We start from the raw sequence: 21,199 nt of genomic DNA, 5'->3' as shown, positions 1-21,199 counted from the left end.
GCTTGCATACCTTGGAACCATCTTGGGATTCAAAACCCCTAGGTTGTTCCATAAAAATGTTTTCTTCAATGTATCCATTGAGAAAAGCTGTTTTGACATCTATCTGCCAAATCTCATAATCATAGTATGCAGCTATTGCTAATAGAATCCTAATTGATTTAAGCATGGCAACAGGCGAGAAAGTCTCCTCATAGTCGATTCTTTGCCTTTGGCGAAACCCTTTTGCTACTAGCCTTGCCTTATAGGTCTCTACCTTTCTATCAGAACCAATTTTCTTCTTGAAAACCCATTTGTTCCCTATAGGTACAATACCATCAGGTGGGTCAACAAGATCCCAAACATGATTCTTATACATGGAATCAATCTCGAATTTCATAGCATCAATCCATTTTGAAGAGTCTATATCTGATATAGCTTCTTCATTGGTGAGTGGATCATCTCCATGATCTACTTCTTCATGAGTAGACAACTCTTGTTGTTCTTCATGAAGGAAACCATATCTCACTGGTGGGTGAGATACCCTAGTTGTTCTACGAGGAACAGCTGTAGATGTTTCATCAATTGGTATAAGTTGACTAGATGGATCTATATCTATCTGATCTGGTGATTGGTTAGAATTCTCCAATTCCAACTCTATTTACCTTCCTCTGCCTCTTTCTTGAACAAACTGTTGTTCAAGAAATGTGACATCTCTACTTATCACAACCTTTTGTGAAGTAGGCAAATAAAAATAATATTTTGGATATCCAACAAATCGACCTTTTACTGATCTGGATTCCAATTTATCAGTGTTCAGCTTTTTGATATAAGTTGGACAACCCCAAATATTAACATGCTTAAGACTTGGTTTTCTTCCATGCCATATCTCATAAGGTGTGGAAGAAACAGATTTTGATGGAATCTTATTCAGAATATACAAAGCTAATTCTAATGCAAATCCCTAAAAGGAGATTGGCATATCAGTATAGCTCATCATACTACGTAACATATCCAATAGGGTATGATTTCTCCTTTCAAATACACCAATAAACTGTGGTGTTCCTGGAGGAGTCAGTTGGAAACAATGCCATGCTCTCTCAAGTTTTCATCAAATTCAGTAGTCAAATATTCTCCTCCACGATCTGATCGAAGAGCTTTAATACTCTTTCCTGTTTGATTTTCTACTTTAGATTTAAACTCTTTGAACTTTTCAAAGGATTCATGTTTGTATTTCATCAAATACAAATACCCAAACCTTGATTTATCATCAGTAAAGGTAACAAAGTAATGAAAATTGCCTTTAACCATTTCCTTAAATGGATCACAAACATCACTATGTATTAGCTCCAAAATATTTTCAGCCCTTAGCCCTTGTCCAACAAAGGGTGATCTAGTCATTTTGCCCTTAAGGCAAGATTCACAAGTTGGAGTAGGGTCAGAGCCCAATGAGGATAAAATCCCCATTTTCTCCAATTTTCCAATCCTTTCTTCTGCAACATGACCTAATGTAACACCCTCCCTATAGCAACTCCGTACATTCTACTGTTCCAGTGACAAGTGTTGATCCGGACAGCCAGAACGATCGGAAAAATATTTAAACTAAAGTGAGGGACCATAATTAACTCAAATATTAATAAGAAAAATTTAGTAAAAATTTTAGAAGTAAAATACAACTAAGTCAAATGAGCCGGTGCCCAAGCGATGGGTAACCCAGAGGGAAGTTGCGGTTCTCGCAACTAGGAGCCCTAGACCTGGGGAAAAATTCATAAAATAATTTTTGGGACTCCAGAGAAGGGTCATTGGGGTTATTATGGCATTAGAAGGCTAAGAAAATATTTAGAAAATTTTTTCAATCGGTACAGATAATTTTGACCCGTTAACCCAAACGGAGGGCATTTTGGTCATTTCGCCTTCAGAGGCGATTTTTGGCCAACTTGTCCAGTTGAGTAAATAATTATTATGACATGAAATATGAATTAATGTTGATGAAAAATTAATTTAAAGTTAGTAGAAAAGAAAAGAAAAAAAAATCAATATAATGCAAATTATGACATCATTATGATGCCATTTACAAGTTCCCACCAATCACAATCAAACAACCATCTAATTAACTAATAAAAAGAGACAAATGAGACCAAAGAAATTAAAAAACACCATCTGCCTTCTTCCTCCCCAAACCAGCCGAATCCATGCCCTAGACCAAACCTCCATTAACACTTCAACAAGCTTCCCACTCCACTAAGTTTCACCATAAATCCTCCTACTCCTTTCACTAAAACTCATCCTTGCACCTTGAATAACCCTTAGGCAGCAAAAATAAAGAGAAAAGGTGAAGAATTAGAGCTCTTGAAAAGCTCTTAAGTGAGGTTAGTGCTATATTTTCCCTCTCACTCTTTTTAATTTTGTTAGAACATCAATTTAAGTTAAGAAATTATAAAAATTTGAAGTAAATTATACATGTTAGACTATCTTCAATTTTCGGTAGCCATGAACTTTCTTGAGGTTGATGGCTTGAATAGAATTAAAATCCATGGATGTCCCTTGATGTATATAAGTGAATTAAAAACCTTAATGGCATGTATATTGTAAGATTTGAGAACTTAGGAATTAGGGTTTTGAGGGAAATTTGAGTTTCACTTATTTAATGGTGAATGAACATTTTAAGGGTCAATTAGTGACCATTTGAGGTAAGTTGACCATAATTTGGAGTGAGCTATAGCATGGCAAACTGAAATGGGTAGGCTGCCTAGTGACAGCAGCAGGGAGGCTGTGAGTCCAGCCTGTTTGGACTGCCATATCTTTGGCTGTGTAGGTTCAATTGGTGTTTGGCCAATTGGACATGAAACTAGACTTATAATGGCACAATTTTGGTGAAGAAACCATAGCCAAAAGACCAAAGTAAGTGGACCAAAAACTGGTCCTAATCTGGATGTCCTGCAACCAGATTCTGCAGAATGACCAAATGAACAGTAATTATTCATTTGGCCATAACTCATTGTAGAATGGCCCATTTGACCTGAAAATTTTACAGAAACAATTTAAGATATAGACAAACAACTTTCATGAAGAAACCTACCCCAAATTATGACCAGAACCTATCCAACAAGGCAGTTGCAGTCACTGTTCACTGCACTGTATATATGGTCAGTTCTACAATTTTTCAATCCGGCCAGCTGTGGTTTTTGGACCATAACTGGAGCTACAAAACTCCAAATGGAGTGATTCAAAAAAAGAAATTCAACTAGACAAAATAAGGAACAACTTTCATGTTTATCATTTTCTCAAATTCACACTGCAACAGCAACTAATGGAAAAGTAAAATTTAGGTATGAAAACTGAAAAATTCTGCTCCCTTAGTTTAAGCTTATAAATGGTATTGGTGATTAATGTCAACAAGTTTTGAATGCAAAATGTGGTATGTTGGGAGTGTCAAAACCAATGTACCTATTTTCTATGCAAAAGTCAACATTTTTGTTGACTAATGAAGTGAATAGTAACATCAAAACTTGAAATTCAAAAATTGAAGAATTCTAAAGTATCAAATGCCCTAGTATACCTAACAAGATTGGTTTGGATAGTTTGGCATGCCAATAGGGTTCAGTTAGCAGTACTGCACATGGTATTATTCCATTCTGTGATTTTATGGCTTTTAGCCATTTTGACATTGTGTTGAGACTTGGCCTCGTGCCTCATATTATTTACAGCTTGTTAGCTGTTCTGTTGCACACCGGGAGATACATATGTGACCGATGGTGTGACGGCCCGAGGTACTTGATACCCGGTGCGGTTACCGTTTATCCATCCGATCGTTCAAGATAGGTTACTTGGGCAACCAAAAGAATGAAAGTGGATAAAATTAACGAAATAAATGATTATAACGAGTACAAAACAAGTAAAACATCGATACATTCAATGCATATTTATTTCTGTTATTTCTTTTTATTTTATTATTGGCACCACTAAGCATTATTGCTTAGCACGTTGCTTTTGCCACGCGTAGGTTCCGAGATCTTGGTCGAGCCCGATGGGCAGATCAGGTGAGACCATCCTGCAGCTCTGCATAGTGTCCGTGTCACCTCCCCATCCACAGTGCATTGGTAGGACACTAGGTTTCATTTTGGTATTTTGTAACTAACTTTTATTTTCTCATATGTAATTGAACTTATGTAATGTATTTTGATGTTCATGTAAATAATGAGAATTGTGTTTGTGAATAGAAAAGTGAATATCTATCTGTGACTTGTACATGATTATCACATGAGATGAATGATTGAGAAATGAAATTGAAAAATATTGAGATTTTGATATGGGAGTTTGAAATGATTGAATATGATTATAGGAAGTGTTTTTCACAGGTTCCAAAGAACTGTTTTCTCCATTTTTAGCCGGTACTCTGCCGGATTTTCTATAAAATTTTCGAAACCTCAAATAAATTAAAATTTCAACAAATGACTTAAATAGATTATATTTCACAAGTTATATTCAAAATTATGATGAAAACTAATTAAGATAAAATAGAGTGTTCCGGTACACAGTGTGACATAGCTTACTCGGACATACTGTAGACGGGTAAGGGGTGTCACACCTAATCTTAAGTGCCAAATATATTTTGAATTTGAGTTGGTTTTCACCATGGCATTGCATTCTTTTAGATCGCTTGCATTCAATTTGTGTTTGTCATTATTATCCAAATAATAAAGACCATCATTCATATAACCCGAACCAACATATTTATTTCCAAAATAAATATTGCAAATATCATCTATGAACTGAAATTCATAGCCATTTCTAGTCAAACTAGATATAGAAATGATGTTCTTAAAAGCATCAGGTACATATAAAATATTATCCAAACACAAAACATGTCCAAATATGTAAAAAGATTTAGATCCTATAGCTAAAGCTTCAACAGTTAAGCCATTGCCAATCCGGACTCTAACATCTTGAGAACGCAAGCTGCTACTATTTGCTAGTTCTTGCATATCATTAGAAATGTGAGAACTGGCACTAGTATCTAAAACCCAAGCTGTAGATGAACTATGAGTATCATCAGAATCTAAATAACAAGATATGGACATACCTTCCGAAGGTGTATCCTTCTTGTCCTTCAGGGAAGCAAGATACTATGGGCAGTTGCTTTTCCAGTGCCTATCCTTTTGGCAGAGGAAACACTTTCCTTTACCTCCATCAACTTTAGTCTTCCTTTTCTGTTTAGCTATTTTCTTGGAAGGACCAGGAATCTGAGGTTTCTTTTTCTTATTGCCCTTCTTCTTGTTGGACTTTCCAGTAGAAGAAGATGCAATCAAAGCTACCTCTTTTCCTTTATTGCCCGACATATTCTTTTGGGCAATAACCAGCATGTTGAGTAAACCAGCTAAGGTGCATTCCTATTAAGTCATATGAAAATTTGTCACAAAATTCCCAAAAGGCTTAGGAAGGGACTGAAGGATCAAATCTGTCTATAGATGGAAATCCATGTTCAAGTCAAGATGTTCCAACTTTTCAATCAGCCGAATCATCTTGTGGACATGATCCCCAATATTTTGTTCCTCAGACATCCTCATACGGAATAGCTGTCTAGATATCTCATACCTAGCATTCCTGCTGTGCTCACTATACAACTCTTATAGGTGAAGGAGGATCTCACTCGCACTCAACATGTTCTCATGCTACTTCTATAACTCATGACACATGGAAGCAAGCATGTAACACTTAGCTCTCATATCATGCTCCTTCCACTTGTCCACAGTTTCATGTTCCTCTTGTGTGGCCTCTGGAGGTAAGGGACCAGGAACATTTGAATATAGAACATATCCTGTAACACCCTCCCGGTAGCAACTCCGTACATTCTACTGTTCCGGTGACCAGTGTCGGTCCGGACAGCTAGAACGTCCGGAAAAATATTTAAATTAAAGTGAGGAACCATAATTAACTCAAATATTAATAAGAAAAATTTAGTAAAAATTTTAGAAATAAAATACAACTAAGTCAAATGAGCCGGTGCCCAAGCGATGGGTAACCCAGAGGGAAGTTACGGTTCTCGCAACTAGGAGCCCTAGACCCAGGGAAAAATTCATAAAATAATTTTTGGGACTTCAGATAAGGGTCATTGAGGTTTCTATGGCATTAGAATGCCAAGAAAATATTTAGAAAAAATTTTCAATTGGTACAGACAATTTTGACCCGTTAAGCCGAACGGAGGGCATTTTGGTCATTTCGCCTTCAGACACGATTTTTGGCCGACTTGTCCAGTTGAGTAAATAATTATTATGACAGAAAATGTGAATAAATATTGCTAAAAATTAAATTGAAAATAAGTAGAGAAGAAAAGAATAGAAAATGAGAAAAAAGGCTCAGTTATGACATCATTATGATGTCATTTGAAGTTCCCTCCAATCACAATTAAACAACCAACTAATTAACTAATAAAAAGAGACAAATGTGACCTAAGGAATTAAAAAAATACAGCTGCCTTCTTCTTCCCCAAATGCAGCCGAAATTCATGCCCTAGACCCAACCTCCATTAAAACCTCAAGCAAGCTCCATTTCTCTCTTCTTTTCACCATAAATCTTCCTACTCTATTCACTAAAAACTTGTCTATACCTCTTGGGAAGTGTTTGGCAGCCTAGAAAAGGAAAGAAAGTGAAGATTAAACTTGGAAAATTCTGCCCTACAAGAGGTTAGTGCCTATTTATATTTATATTTCTTTTATTCCATATTAAGGACTTAAAATAAGTAAGGAATTGTGAATTAAATGAATGAAATTTATGTATATGTACCCCTTGAATTTTGGAAACCCTGAGGAAGGGATAAGAGTGATTGTTTTGATGGACTTAGAGTGGACTAAAGATGATGTTTAAGATATATATACACATGTATAATGAATTGGTGTGCTAACTAGGGTAATTGGTGTAAACCTTGAATTTGAGCTAGGGTTTGGGAGTGAAAATTGGACTTGGCTTATGAAATTGTTAAAGTACATTCTAATGGTCAATTAATGACCATTTGGGGTAAGTTGACCATAATTTGGAGTGAGCTATAGCATGGCAAACTGAAATGGGTAGGCTGCCTAGTGACAGTAGCAGGGAGGCTGTGAGTCCAGCCTGTTTGGACTGCCATATCTTTGGCTGTGTAGGTTCAATTGGTGTTTGTCCAATTGGACATGAAACTAGACTTATAATGGCACAATTTTACTGAAGAAACCATGCCCAAAAGACCAAAGCAAGTGGACCAAAAGTTGGCCCCAATCCGGATATCCTGCAAGCAAATTCTGCAGAATGACCAAATGAATAGTAACTATTCATTTGGCCATAACTCACTGTAGAATGGTCCATTTGACCTGAAATTTTTACAGCAACAAGATGAGATATAGACAAACAATTTTCATGAAGAAACCTACCCCAAATTATGACCAGAACCTATTCAACAAGGCAGTGGCAATCACTGTTCATTGTATTGTAGATTTGGTAAATTCTGCAGATTGGAAATCCGGCCAGCTGTGGTTTTTGGACCATATCTGGAGCTACAAAACTCCAAATGGAGTGATTCAAAAAAATAAATTCAACTAGACAAAATAAGGAACAACTTTCATGTTTACCATTTCCTCAAATTTCCAATGTAACAGTCCCTAATGGAACAGTAAACTTATGGTACAAAAACTGAAAATTCTGCCCCTTAGTGCTAAGCTTGGAAATGGATTTGGTGATTAATTCCAACAAGTTTTAAATGCAAAATGTGGTACATTGGGAGTGTTAAAACCAATGCATCTATTTTCTATCCAAAAGTCAACATTTTTTTTGACTAGTGAAGTGAATAGTGACACCAAAACTTGAAATTCACAAATTGAAGAATTTTAAAGTATCAAATGCCCTAGTATACCTAACAAGATTGGTTTGGATAGTTTGGCATGCCAATAGGGTTCAGTTAGCAGTACTGCACATGGCATTATGCGATTCTGTGATTTTATGGCTTTTAGCCATTTTGACATTGTGTTGAGACTTGGCCTCGTGCCTAATACTATTTACAGCTTGTTAGCTGTTCTGTTGCACACCGAGAGATACATATGTGACCGATGGTGTGATGGCCTGAGGTACTAGATACCCAGTGCCAGTTTACCCATTTATCTAGTCCAGTCGTCCAGTATAGGTTACTTGGGCAACCAAATGAATGAAAGTGGTCAAAGTTAACGAAATAAATGGATGTACAAATACAAAACAAATAAGACATATACATTCAATGCATATTTATTTCTGTTATTTCTTTCTATTTTATTATTTGCACCACTAAGAATTATTGCTTAGCGCGTTGCTTTTGCCACGCGTAGGTTCTAGAGATACTGATCGAGAGCCCAGTAGACCACAGACTGGGTGAGTCCATCCTGCAGCTCTGCATAGTGTCCGTGTCACCTCACCACCTACAGTGCATTAGTAGGACACTAGGCTTCATTTTGGTATTTTGTAATTGATTTTTATTTTCCTTTGTGTAAATGAAACTTATGTAATGTATTTTGATTTTCATGTAAATAATGAAATTTGTGTTTGTGAATGCAAAAGTGAATGTTTATCTGTGATTATACATGATATCACACGAGATGAATGATTGAGAAATGAAATTGAAAAATGTTGAGATTCTGATATTGGAGTTTGAGAGTGATGAGATATGAATATTGGAAGTGTTTTTCACAGGTTCCGAAGAACTGTTTTCTCCATTTTTAGCCGGTACTCTGTCGGATTTTCTATAAAATTTTCGGAACCTCAAATAAATTATAATTTCAATAAATGACTTAAATAAATAATATTTCACAAGTTATATTCAAAACCATGATAAAAATTAATTAAGGTAAAATAGAGTGTATCGGTACACCGTGTGACATTGCTTAGTCGGATATACTGTACACGGGTATGGGGTGTCACATTTAGTGGCATCAGAGCACGGTTTAGGCGTTTCTGGGCCTAGATTGAGTCCATACCATGCATTGCATTTGTAAGAGTCGAGGTGACACTAATGCAGATCTGTTTGTCTTTCTTATTTTGAATAGGATATGGACCCTACATCTCAGAGGGCAGTTGAGGAGGAAGTGGAGAGTCATGCTCCACCTGCAGCAGCTGAGACTGGGGGTATGGGAGAACCTGCTCCACTAGCTCAAGCAGAGCCTGCTCAGCCTCCACAGGCCATGTTTCAGCAAATGGCCGAATTCTTCAGACAAATGGCTGGAGTAATGCCAGCTCCACCACCACCACCACCTCCACAACTAAAATCACACCTGGAAAAATTAAGAAAGTTTGGAGCAGTGGACTTCTTTGGCAAGAGAAAAGATGATTCTGTTGCAGCCGAAAATTGGTTGAACAGAACAGGCAGAGTTCTAAAACAACTCCACTGCACTCCAGAGCAAAATCTAGAAGCTGCTGTATCTCTGCTGCAAGACGACGCATATGAATGGTGGGATACTGTGTCCAGTGAAGTACAGCCAGAAATAGTAACTTGGGACTTCTTCCTCTCCGAATTTAAGAAGAAATATGTGGGTAGTGTATACCTGGAAGAGAGAAGAAGAGAGTTCATTAACCTGAGGCAGAGGCAGCTGTCAGTGGCCGAGTATGAGAAGGAATTCGTTAGATTGAGCCGCTATGGAAGGGAGATAGTCCCTAATGAAGCTGAAAGGTGCAAGAGATTTGAAGAGGGACTAAATGACAACATAAAGATCATGATCACTGCCTTGGGAATCACAGACTTTGCCAAGCTAGTGGAAGCTGCAATAAAGGTTGAAAAGGTTAGAATCAGTGAGCAGACTAGAAGGGAAAGACAGCAGAAGAGGGGCCCAGGTCAGTCTAGTTCATCTCCTGTATTGGGGAAGAAGTTCAAGGGTCCACCTACACAGAGTTCAGGTCAACCACAAGGTCAAGGTCAGTCTCAGGGGCCCAGGCCACAGTTTACCCCTAGGAGAGGTTAGTCCACACCATTAGTGGGCAGCTCTCCGGGGATGGGGTTCAGGGGACCAGCCCCAGCATCTTCTGTATGTCCACATTGTTTGAAATGGCATAAGGGGGAGTGTTGGAGAGTGACTGGTGCCTGCTTAAGGTGTGGGTCAATAGAGCATCAATTGAAGAACTGTCCACGTAGAACTACTACAGCTGCTCCAACACAAGCAGACAGACCTGCTCCTGCACCACAAAGGGGTAGGAAATCTGGCAAATCTGACGCAGTGGGACAATCACAGAAGCCTGCATCTGAGCCAGCAGAGGCGGATAACGCACCACTGCCAGAGCCTATGCCATTAGAGCTCGGGAGGAGCAAGATGCCGGACGTCATCGAGTGCGTTCTCCTCTACAATACATCTGCATGCATTAGTGGATCCAGATCCACTCATTCATACATCTGCATCAACTTACCCGTAGAAAGGGGATACTAGTAGGGAAGAGTGACCAAGTCATTCTGGTCACTAATCCTTTGGGCCTCAGTGTGGTAGTGAACTAAGTGTACAAGGGTTGCCCGTTATGTATTGAGGGGTATGAATTCTTGGCATACCTGATTGAGTTGCCCTTCCATGAGTTTGACGTGATTTTGGGAATGGGTGGTTGTCACGTCATCGGGCAATAGTTGATTGCAAATTGAAGAGAATTTCTTTGAAAACTTCAAGGTAATGAGATCACGATTGTGGGGAAAGGACGATTTCTTGTCCAATGTCATCTCACCACGATTTGCAAGAAGAATGATGAGAAAAGGTTGTGAAGCCTACCTAGCACATGTGGTGGATACTACTAGGCGTGCTAAGCCAAACTGAGTGATATACCCACGAAGAGACTTCCCAGGTATTTCTGAAGAGTTGCCTGTTTGCCACGAGAAAAGGAAGTTGAATTTGCTATTGAGACAACTGCACAGACACCCATTTCCATTGCTCCTTATAGGATGGCACCCACTAAATTGAGGGAGTTGAAAACTCAGTTGCAAGAGTTGCTTGATAAGGGGTTCATACGCCCCAGTGTGTCACCATGGGGAGCTCCAGTGCTGTTTGTGAAGAAGAAGGATGGGACTTTCAGGCTTTGCATTGATTACCGGCAGTTGAATAAAGTGACTGTGAAGAACAAATATCTGTTGCCTAGAATTGATGATCTGTTTGATCAGTTGAAGGGAGCAGGAGTATTTTCTAAGATTGATCTCAGATCAGGGTACCATCAGTTGAGGGTGAAGGATGTAGATGTGCCCAAGACTGCATTCAGAACCCGATATGGGCATTATGAGTTTCTGGTGATGCCCTTTGGCCTAACAAATGCACCAGCGACATTTATGGACCTTATGAACCGTATCTTCCATCCATACCTAGATCGGTTCGTAGTGGTCTTTATTGATGATATTCTGGTGTATTCCAAGACCAGGGAAGAACATGATGAGCATTTGAGGATTATTTTGCAAACCCTGAGAGAAAAGAAGCTGTATGCTAAGTTGTCCAAGTGTGACTTCTGGTTGAATAAGATTGCATTCCTTGGACACATAGTGTCAGTTGATGGGATTAGAGTGGATCCCAAGAAAATAGAAGCAGTGATGGAATGGAAGCCTCCTAGGAATACAACTGAGGTCAGAAGCTTCTTGGGGCTAGCTGGGTATTACAGAAGATTTGTGAAAGGATTTTCCCTAATAGCTGCTCCAATGAGCAAGTTGTTACACAAGAATGTTAGATTTGACTGGAATGATAAATGTCAGACAAGTTTTGAGAAGTTGAAGGCTATGTTAACAGAGGCACCAGTGTTAACACAGCCAGTGTCAGGAAAGGACTTCGTGGTCTACAGTGATGCCTCTCATAACAGGTTAGGATGTGTATTAATGCAAGAGGGGAAGGTGGTCGCTTATGCTTCCAAGCAGCTAAGGCCACATGAACAGAATTACCCTACCCATGATCTAGAGCTTGCAGCAATTATCTTCGCACTGAAGGTATGAAGGCATTACTTATATGGTGGAAAGTGCTACATTTACACGGACCACAAAAGCCTGAAATATTTGCCAACTCAGAAGGAGCTCAGTCTTAGACAGAGGCGATGGATTGAGTTCCTGAAGGACTATGATTGTTACACCCCTTACCCGGCTACAGTGTATCCGTGTAAGCTATGTCACACGGTGTACCGACACACTCTATTTTAGCTTAATTAATTTTTTTTTATCAAAGTTTTGAATATAGTTTGTGAAATATAGTTCATTTATTGAAATTATAATTTATTTGAGGTTCCGAAAATTTTTAAAGAAAATCCGGCAGAGTACCGGCTAAAAATGGAGAAAACAGTTCTTCGGAACCTCTTAAAAACACTTCCAAATAATTTCCAAACAATCCCAACTTCAATTCATCAACAAAATCTCAATATCAAGATATCCACAACATTTCTCAATTTCAGTTCTCAATAACCTTTTCATTTCTCAAACATCCATTTCTCATAATACTCATATACAAACAATAAATAAATGCTCAAATTTTGCATTCATAGCCATAACTTTCATTATTTACATGAACATCAGAATACATTACATAAGTTCAAATACATATGAGAAAGTAAAAATTAGCTACAAAATATCAAAATGACACCTAATGTCCTACCAATGCACTGCAGAAGTTGAGGTGACACGGACACTGTGCAGAACTACCGGACAGACTCACCCAGTCTGCGGTCTACTGGGCTCACGATCTGTATCTCCAGTACCTACGCGTGGCAAAAGCAACGCGCTAAGCAATAATGCTTAGTGGTGCAATAGTATAATAAAAGAAAATAGCAAAAAAATAAGTATGTATAGAATTTGTATGATTTCTTTGTTTGGTATTAGTGTATCCATTATTTCATTATCTTTGTCCACTTTCATTCATTTGGTTGCCCAAGTAACCTACACTAGATGACTGGACTAGATAACGGGTAAACTGGCACTGGGTATCAAGTACCTCGGGTCGTCACACCATCGGTCACATATGCATCTCCCGGTGTGCAATAGAACAGCTAACAAGCTGTGATAACATCAGGCACAAGGCCAAAGCTCAATACAAGGTCAGAATGGCTAAAAGCCATAAAATCACAGAATGGCTAATTGCCATGTGCAGTACTGCTAACTGAACCCTATTGGCATGCCAAACTATCCAAACCAATCTTGTTAGGTATACTAGGGCATTTGAAACTTTTAAATTCTTCAATTTGTGAATTTCAAGTTTTGGTGTTACTATTCACCTCATTAGTCAACAAAAATGTTGACTTTTGGATAGACAGTATGTACATTGACTTTGGCACTCCCAATATACCACATTTTACATTTAAAACTTGTTAGAATTGGTCACCATTACCATTTCTAACTTACAACCAAGAGAGCAGAAAATTTCAGTTTTTGAAGCATAAGTTTACTGTTCCATTAAGCACTGTTGCGGTGAGAATTTGAAGAAATGACAAACATGAAAGTTGTTCCTTATTTTGTCTAGTTGAATTTCATTTTTTGAATCACTCCATTTGGAGTTTTTCAGCTCCAGATATGGCCCAAAAACCACAGCTGGCCGGATTTCCAAAACTGCAAAATTACCAAATCTACAGTACCATGAACAGTGATTGTGATTGCATATTGGAATAGGTTCTGGCCATAATTTGGGGTAGGTTTCTTCATGAAAGTTGTTTGTCTATGTCTTAACGTGTTGCTGTACAAATTTCAGGTTAATTGACCATATCTACAGTAAGTTATGACCAAATGAACAGTTACTATTCATTTGGTCATTTCTGCAGGTGCTGTTGCAGGGTATCCGGATTGGGGCCAACTTTTTGTCCTCTTGCTTTGGTCTTTTGGGCATGGTTTCTTCAGAAAAAATGTGCCATTATAAGCCTAGTTTCATGTCCAATTGGACCAACACAGCCAAAGATATGGCAGTCCAAGTGGACTGAAATCTCACCACTCTCTTTGTCCTTGGCGACCTACACATTCACTTTGCCATGCTATATTTCAGTCCAAATTGTGGTCAACTTACCTAAAACGGTCACTAATTGACCATTAAAATGTTCTCTAACAATTTCCCAAGCCAAGTCAAATTTTCACTTCTCAAAACCCTAATTTCCATTTCCATTTCACACTAGTTACCCTAGTTAACTAGCTAAGTCATTATCCACATAATTATGTACTTCAAACATGATCTCTAGTCCACTTTAAATCCATCAAAACTATCAAACCCATTCCTTCCATAGGGCTGCCGAAATCCATAGTATGTATACACATTATTGTTGTTCATTTTAGTTACAAATTCTTACTTAATTCAAGCTACTAACACGAAAAATAAAGGTTTTAAGTAGATAGGTGCACTAACCTCACTTAAGAGCTTTTCAAGAGCTCAAATTCTTCACTTTCTTCTCTTCTTCTTACTATCAATCTTCTTCTCAAGGTGAAATAATTAATTTTTTACTTAGAGGGTAGGGAAATATGGTGGAAATGATGGAAATCTAAAGCTTGAAAAAGCTTTAATGGAGGGTGGCTATGGGAATGGGTTTCGGCTGGCTTTTGGGGAGGGAGATGGCTGCTGTATTTTTGGTTATTTTGGTCTTCATTTAGTCTCTTTTATTAGTTGGTCAAATGGTTGCTTAATTGTGATTGGTGGAAAATTTTAAATGACATCACAATGATGTCATAAATTGCATATATTGTATTTTTCTTTTCTTTCCTCCACTACTCATTTCCAATTTAATTTCTAGTAATGTTTATTCATATTTTATGTCATATTAATTATTTACTCAACTGGAAAAGTCGGCCAAAAATCACCTCTGAAGGCGAAATGACCAAAATGCCCTCCGTTTGGCTTAACGGGTTAAAATTGTCTGTACCGATTGAAAAATTTTTCTAGGTATTTTCTTGGCATTCTAATGCCATAGGAACCTCAGTGACCCTTCTCTAGAGTCTCAAAAATTATTTTATGAATTTTCTCTCGGGTCTAGGGCTCCTAGTTGCGAGAACCGCAACTTTCCTCTGGGTTACCCATCGCTAGGGCACCGGCTCGTTTAACTTGTTTGTATTTTATTTCTAAAAATTTTACTAAATTTTGCTTACTAATATTTGAGTTAATTATGGTTCCTGACTTTAGTTTAGATATTTTTCCGGACGTTCTAGCTGTCCGGACCGACATCGGTCACCGGAACAGTAGAATGTACGGAGTTGCTACAGGAAGGGTGTTACAACTCTTCCCCTTTAATTTAAATTTCGTCCTCGAAATTTACCTGATGCAAACAGTTGAGGGAACTGCTGCCTCATTGTCTCTTCACTTTCCCAAGTTGCCTCCTCGGTGTTGTGGTGCCTCCAAAGCACTTTCACCAGTGGAATATGCTTATTTCTCAATTTTTTCATTTCCCGAGCTAGGATCCGTAGAGGTTCTTCTTCATATGTCAAATCCGGTTGTATTTCAATTTCTTCCCTGGAGATGACATGTGAAGGATCTGAGCGGTATCTTTTGAGCATGGACACGTGGAATACATTGTGGATCTTATCCAGCTCTGGTGGTAAAGCTAGCCTATAGGCCACTGGACCCACACGTTCAATGACTTCATATGGGCCAATGAACCTAGGGCTTAACTAACCTTTTCTTCCAAACCTCAATACCTTTTTCCACGGTGACACCTTGAGGAACACTTTGTCGCCAACTGTGTATTCTATTTCTTTTCTCTTCAAGTTGGCATAGGATTTCTGTCTATCTGAGGCAACCTTCAGATTGGCTTTGATTAGTTTCACTTTCTCCTCAGTCTGTTTCACCAGGTCTGGCCCTACCAGTTTGTCTTCGCCCAATTCAGTCCGGACTGCTGAGTTCTACATTTTCTCCCATACGATTGCTTCATATGGGGCCATTTGAATGCTAGCTTGGTAGCTATTGTTGTATGCAAATTACGCGATGGGAGGTACCTATCCCAACTTCCTCAAACTCAATGACACAACTCCTCAAAGATATCCTCAAGGACGACATATATTTCATGTTATTATTGTCATTTCAGTTCAATATGTGTATTTATCTAATTGGTTTCAATTGTTTACCTGGATTACTCTTTCTGATTGCCCATCCGTCTGAGGATGGAAAGCTGTGCTAAAGTGGAGTTTTGTACCCAAGGATTCATGGAACTTCTTTCAAAATCTCGATGTAAACCTTGGGTCTCGATCAGATATGATGGAAAGTGGAATTTCATGCAGTCTAACTATCTCACTGATATACAATTCTGCTAACTTCTCCAGTGAGTAGTCAGTCCTAACTGGCAGAAAGTGTGCTGACTTCGTCAATCTATCTACTATCACCCATACTGCATCATGTTTCTTCTGGGTGAGAGGTAGACCACTTACAAAATCCATGGTGACCCGATCCCATTTCCATTCAGGTATGCGTATAGGCTGTAGCAAACCCGATGGAACTTGATGTTCTGCCTTGACTTGCTGACATGTCAAGCATTTAGTCACATAGTCAGCTATGTCCTTCTTCATACCAGGCCACCAATACTGAAGCTTCAGATCATGATACATCTCTGTACTTCTTGGGTGCATAGAATATACACTGGTGTGTGCCTCTTTCAGAATACTAGCCTTCAATTCCCCATTATCTGGTACACACAGTCTTCCTTTGTAGTACAGACACCCATCTGCTTTCACCTCATAGTCAGTTACTTTTCGCTCTGAGATTTTACTCATAATAGCCATTACCTTCTCATCTACTTTCTGCCCATCTAAAATCTGCTGTAACAGGTTTGGCCTCACTTGCAACTCAGCCAAAATAGCTCCATCTCGAACCAAAGATAGACGGGCATTCAATGATCTCAAAGCTGTCATGGATTTTCTACTCAAAGCATCAGCAACAACATTTGTCTTCCCAGGATGGTAGTCAATTACACAATCATAGTCCTTCAGGAACTCAATCCATCGTCTCTGTCTAAGGTTGAGTTCCTTCTGGGTTGGCAAGTATTTCAGGCTTTTGTGGTCTGTGTAAATGTAGCACTTTTCCCCATACAAGTAATGCCTCCATATCTTCAGTGCGAAGATAATTGCTGCAAGCTCTAGATCATGGGTAGGGTAATTTTGTTCATGTGGCCTTAGCTGTCTAGAAGCATAGGCAACCACCTTCCCCTCTTGCATTAATACACACCCTAATCCATTATGAGAGGCATCACTGTAGACCACGAAGTCCTTTCCTGACACTGGCTGTGTTAACACTGGTGCCTCTGTCAACATAGCCTTCAACTTCTCAAAACTGGTCTGGCACTTGTCATTCTAGTCAAATCTGACATTCTTGTTTTACAACTTGGTCATTGGAGCAGCTATTAAGGAAAATCCCTTCACAAATCTTCTGTAATACCCAGCTAGCCCCAAGAAGCTTCTAACCTCAGTTGTATTCCTGGGAGGCTTCCATTCCATCACTACCTCTATTTTCTTGGGATCCACCCTAATCCCATCAGCTGACACTATGTGTCCAAGGAATGCAATTTCATTTAACCAAAAGTCACACTTGGACAACTTAGCATACAGCTTCTTTTCTCTCAGGGTTTGCAGAACAATCCTCAAATGCTCATCATGTTCTTCCCTGGTCTTGGAATACACCAAAATATCATCAATAAAGACCACTACGAACCGATCTAGGTATGGATGGAAGATACGGTTCATAAGGTCCATAAATGCCGCTGGTGCATTAGTTAGGCCAAAGGGCATCACTAGAAACTCATAATGCCCATACCGGGTCCTGAATGCAGTCTTTGGCACATCTGTATCCTTCGCCCTCAACTGATGATACCCTGATCTGAGATCAATTTTAGAAAATACTCCTGCTCCCTTCAACTGATCAAACAGATCATCAATTCTAGGCAATGGATATTTGTTCTTCTGATCACTTTATTCAGCTGCCGTGTCGATGCATAGCCTCAAAGTCCCATCCTTTTTCTTTACAAACAGCACTGGAGCTCCCCATGGTGACACACTGGGGCGTATAAACCCCTTATCTAGCAACTCTTGCAATTGAGTTTTCAACTCCCTCAATTCAGTGGGTGCCATCCTATAAGGAGCAATGGAAATGGGTCTTTGTGCCGGCAGTTGTCTCAATAGCAAATTCGACTTCCCTTTACGGTGGCAAACCGGGCAATTCTTCAGAAATACCTGCAGGAAGTCTCTTACTATGGGTATATCACTCGGGTTTGGCTTAGCACGCCTAGTATCCACCACATGTGCTAGGTAGGCTTCACGACCTTTCTCATCATTCTTCTTGCAATCGTGGTGAGGTAACATTGACAGAAATCGTCCTTTCACCCACAATGATGATCTCATTACCCTCGAAGTTTCGGAGAAATTCTCTTCAATTTGCAATTAACCATTGCACGATGACGTGACAACGGTCCATTCCCAAAATCACGTCAAACTCGTGAAAGGAAACTCAATCAGTGCGCCAAGAATTCATACCCTCAATCCTTAACGGGCAACCCTTGTATACTTTGTTCACCACTACATGTGGCCCAATGGATTAGTGACCGAATGTCTTGGTCACTCTCCCTACTAGTATCCCCCTTTCTACGGGTAGGTTGATGCGGATGTATGAGTGAGTGGATCCTGGATCCACCAATGCATGCAGTGTATTGTAGAGGAAGAACGTACCCACGATGACGTCCCGGCATCTTGCTCCTCTTGAGCTCTAATAGCATAAGCTCTTGCGGGTGGTGCTGTCGAGGCCTCTCTGTGGCTCGGAATCTGAGCCTCTGTGATGGTCCTCTGACCTCGGACTTGCAGTTTTCTACCTCTCGTGGTGCAGAACAAGTGCATGCGCTTGTGTTGGAGCAAATGTAGTAGTTCTACGTGGCGGTTCCTCGGTGATGCTCTGTCGACCCACATCTTAGCGAGCACCGATTACTCTCAACACTCCCCCTTATGCCATTTCAGCGGTGTGGACATGCGAGAAGATGCGGGGCTGGTCCCTGAACCCCATCCACGGAGAGCTGCCCACCGATGGTGTGGTGACCTCTCTAGGGGTGAGCGTGGCACAGGCCCCTGAGACTGACCCTGACCTTGTGGCCGACCTGAACTCTGTGCAGATGGACCTCTGAACTTCTTCCCAGGTGCAGGAGATGAGCTAGACTGACCTGGTCCCCTCTTCTGCTGTCTCTCCCTTCTGGTCTACTCACTTATTCTTACTTTTTCAACCCTTATTGCAGCTTCCACTAACTTGCTAAATTCTGTGATTCCCAAGGCAGTGAGCTGAATCTTTATGTTGTCATTTAGTCCCTCTTCAAATCTCTTACATCTTTCAGCTTCATTAGGGACTATCTCCCTTCCATAGCGGCTTAATCGGATGAATTCCTTCTCATACTCGGCCACTGACAACTGTCTCTGTCTCAGGTTAATAAACTCTCTTCTTCTCTCTTCCAGGTATACAGTACCCACATATTTCTTCTTGAATTCGGAGAGAAAGAAGTCCCAAGTTTTAGCTTCTGGCTGCACTTCACTGGACACAGTATCCCACCATTCGTAGGCATCATCTTGCAACAAAGATATGGCAGCTTCCAGGTTTTGCTCTGGAGTGCAGTGGAGTTGTTTTAGAACTCTGCCTGTTCCGTTCAACCAATTCTCGGCTGCAACAGAATCATCTTCTCTCTTACCGAAAAAGTCCACTGCTCCAAAAGCCTTTCCAGGAGTGATTTCTGCTGTGGAGCTGGTGGTGGTGGTGGTGGCATTACTCCAGCTATTTGTCTGAAGAAATCGGCCATTTGCTGGAACATGGCCTGTGGAGGCTGAGCAGGCTCCGCTTGAGCTGGTGGAGTAGGTTCTCCCCTACCCCTAGTATCAGGTGCTGCAGGTGGAGCATGACTCTCCACTTCCTCTTTGACTGCTCTTTGTGATGAAGGGTCCATATCCTATTCAAAATAAGAAAGACAAACAGATCTGCATTAGTGTCACCTTGACTCTTACAAATGCAATGCATGGTATGGACTCAATCTAGGCCCAGAAACGCCTAAACCGTGCTCTGATACCACTAAATGTGACACCCCTTACCCGGCTACAGTGTATCCGAGTAAGCTATGTCTCTCCACTTCCTCTTTGACTGCTCTCTGTGATGAAGGGTCCATATCCTATCCAAAATAAGAAAGACAAACAGATCTGTATTAGTGTCACCTCGACTCTTACAAATGCAATGCATGGTATGGACTCAATCTAGGCCCAGAAACGCCTAAACCGTGCTCTGATACCACTAAATGTGACACCCCTTACAGCTACGGTGTATCCGAGTAAGCTATGTCACACGATTGTCTAAACACACTCTATTTTAGCTTAATTAATTTTTTTTATCAAAGTTTTGAATATAGTTTGTGAAATATAGTTCATTTATTGAAATTATAATTTATTTGAGGTTTCGAAAATTTTTAAAGAAAATCCGGCAGAGTACCGGCTAAAAATGGAGAAAACAGTTCTTCGGAACCTGTTAAAAACACTTCCAAATAATTTCCAAACAATCCCAACTTCAATTCATCAACAAAATCTCAATATCAAGATGTCCACAACATTTCTCAATTTCAGTTCTCAATAACCTTTTCATTTCTCAAACATCCATTTCTCATAATACTCATATACAAACAATAAATAAATGCTCAAATTTTGCATTCATAGCCATAACTTTCATTATTTACATGAACATCAGAATACATTACATAAGTTCAAATACATATGAGAAAGTAAAAATTAGCTACAAAATATCAAAATGACACCTAGTGTCCTACCAATGCACTGCAGAAGTTGAGGTGACACGGACACTGTGCAGAACTGTTGGACAGACTCACCCAGTCTGCGGTCTACTGGGCTCACGATCTGTATCTCCAGTACCTACGCGTGGCAAAAGCAACGCGCTAAGCAATAATGCTTAGTGGTTCAATAGTATAATAAAAGAAAATAGCAAAAAAATAAGTATGTATAGAATGTGTAAGATTTCTTTGTTTGGTTTTGGTGTATCCATTATTTCATTATCTTTGTCCACTTTCATTCATTTGGTTGCCCAAGTAATCTACACTAGATGACTGGACTGGATAACGGGTAAACTGGCACTGGGTATCAAGTACCTCGGGCCGTCACACCATCGGTCACATATGCATCTCCCGGTGTGCAACAGAATAGCTAACAAGCTGTGATAACATCAGGCACAAGGCCAAAGCTCAATACAAGGTCAGAATGGCTAAAAGCCATAAAATCACAGAATGGCAAATTGCCATGTGCAAGATCTTGCTAATCAAC

Source organism: Hevea brasiliensis, chromosome 8 (genome assembly GCF_030052815.1).
Source record: "Hevea brasiliensis isolate MT/VB/25A 57/8 chromosome 8, ASM3005281v1, whole genome shotgun sequence".
Lineage (NCBI taxonomy): Eukaryota > Viridiplantae > Streptophyta > Magnoliopsida > Malpighiales > Euphorbiaceae > Hevea > Hevea brasiliensis.
This window is presented reverse-complemented; position numbering follows the sequence as displayed.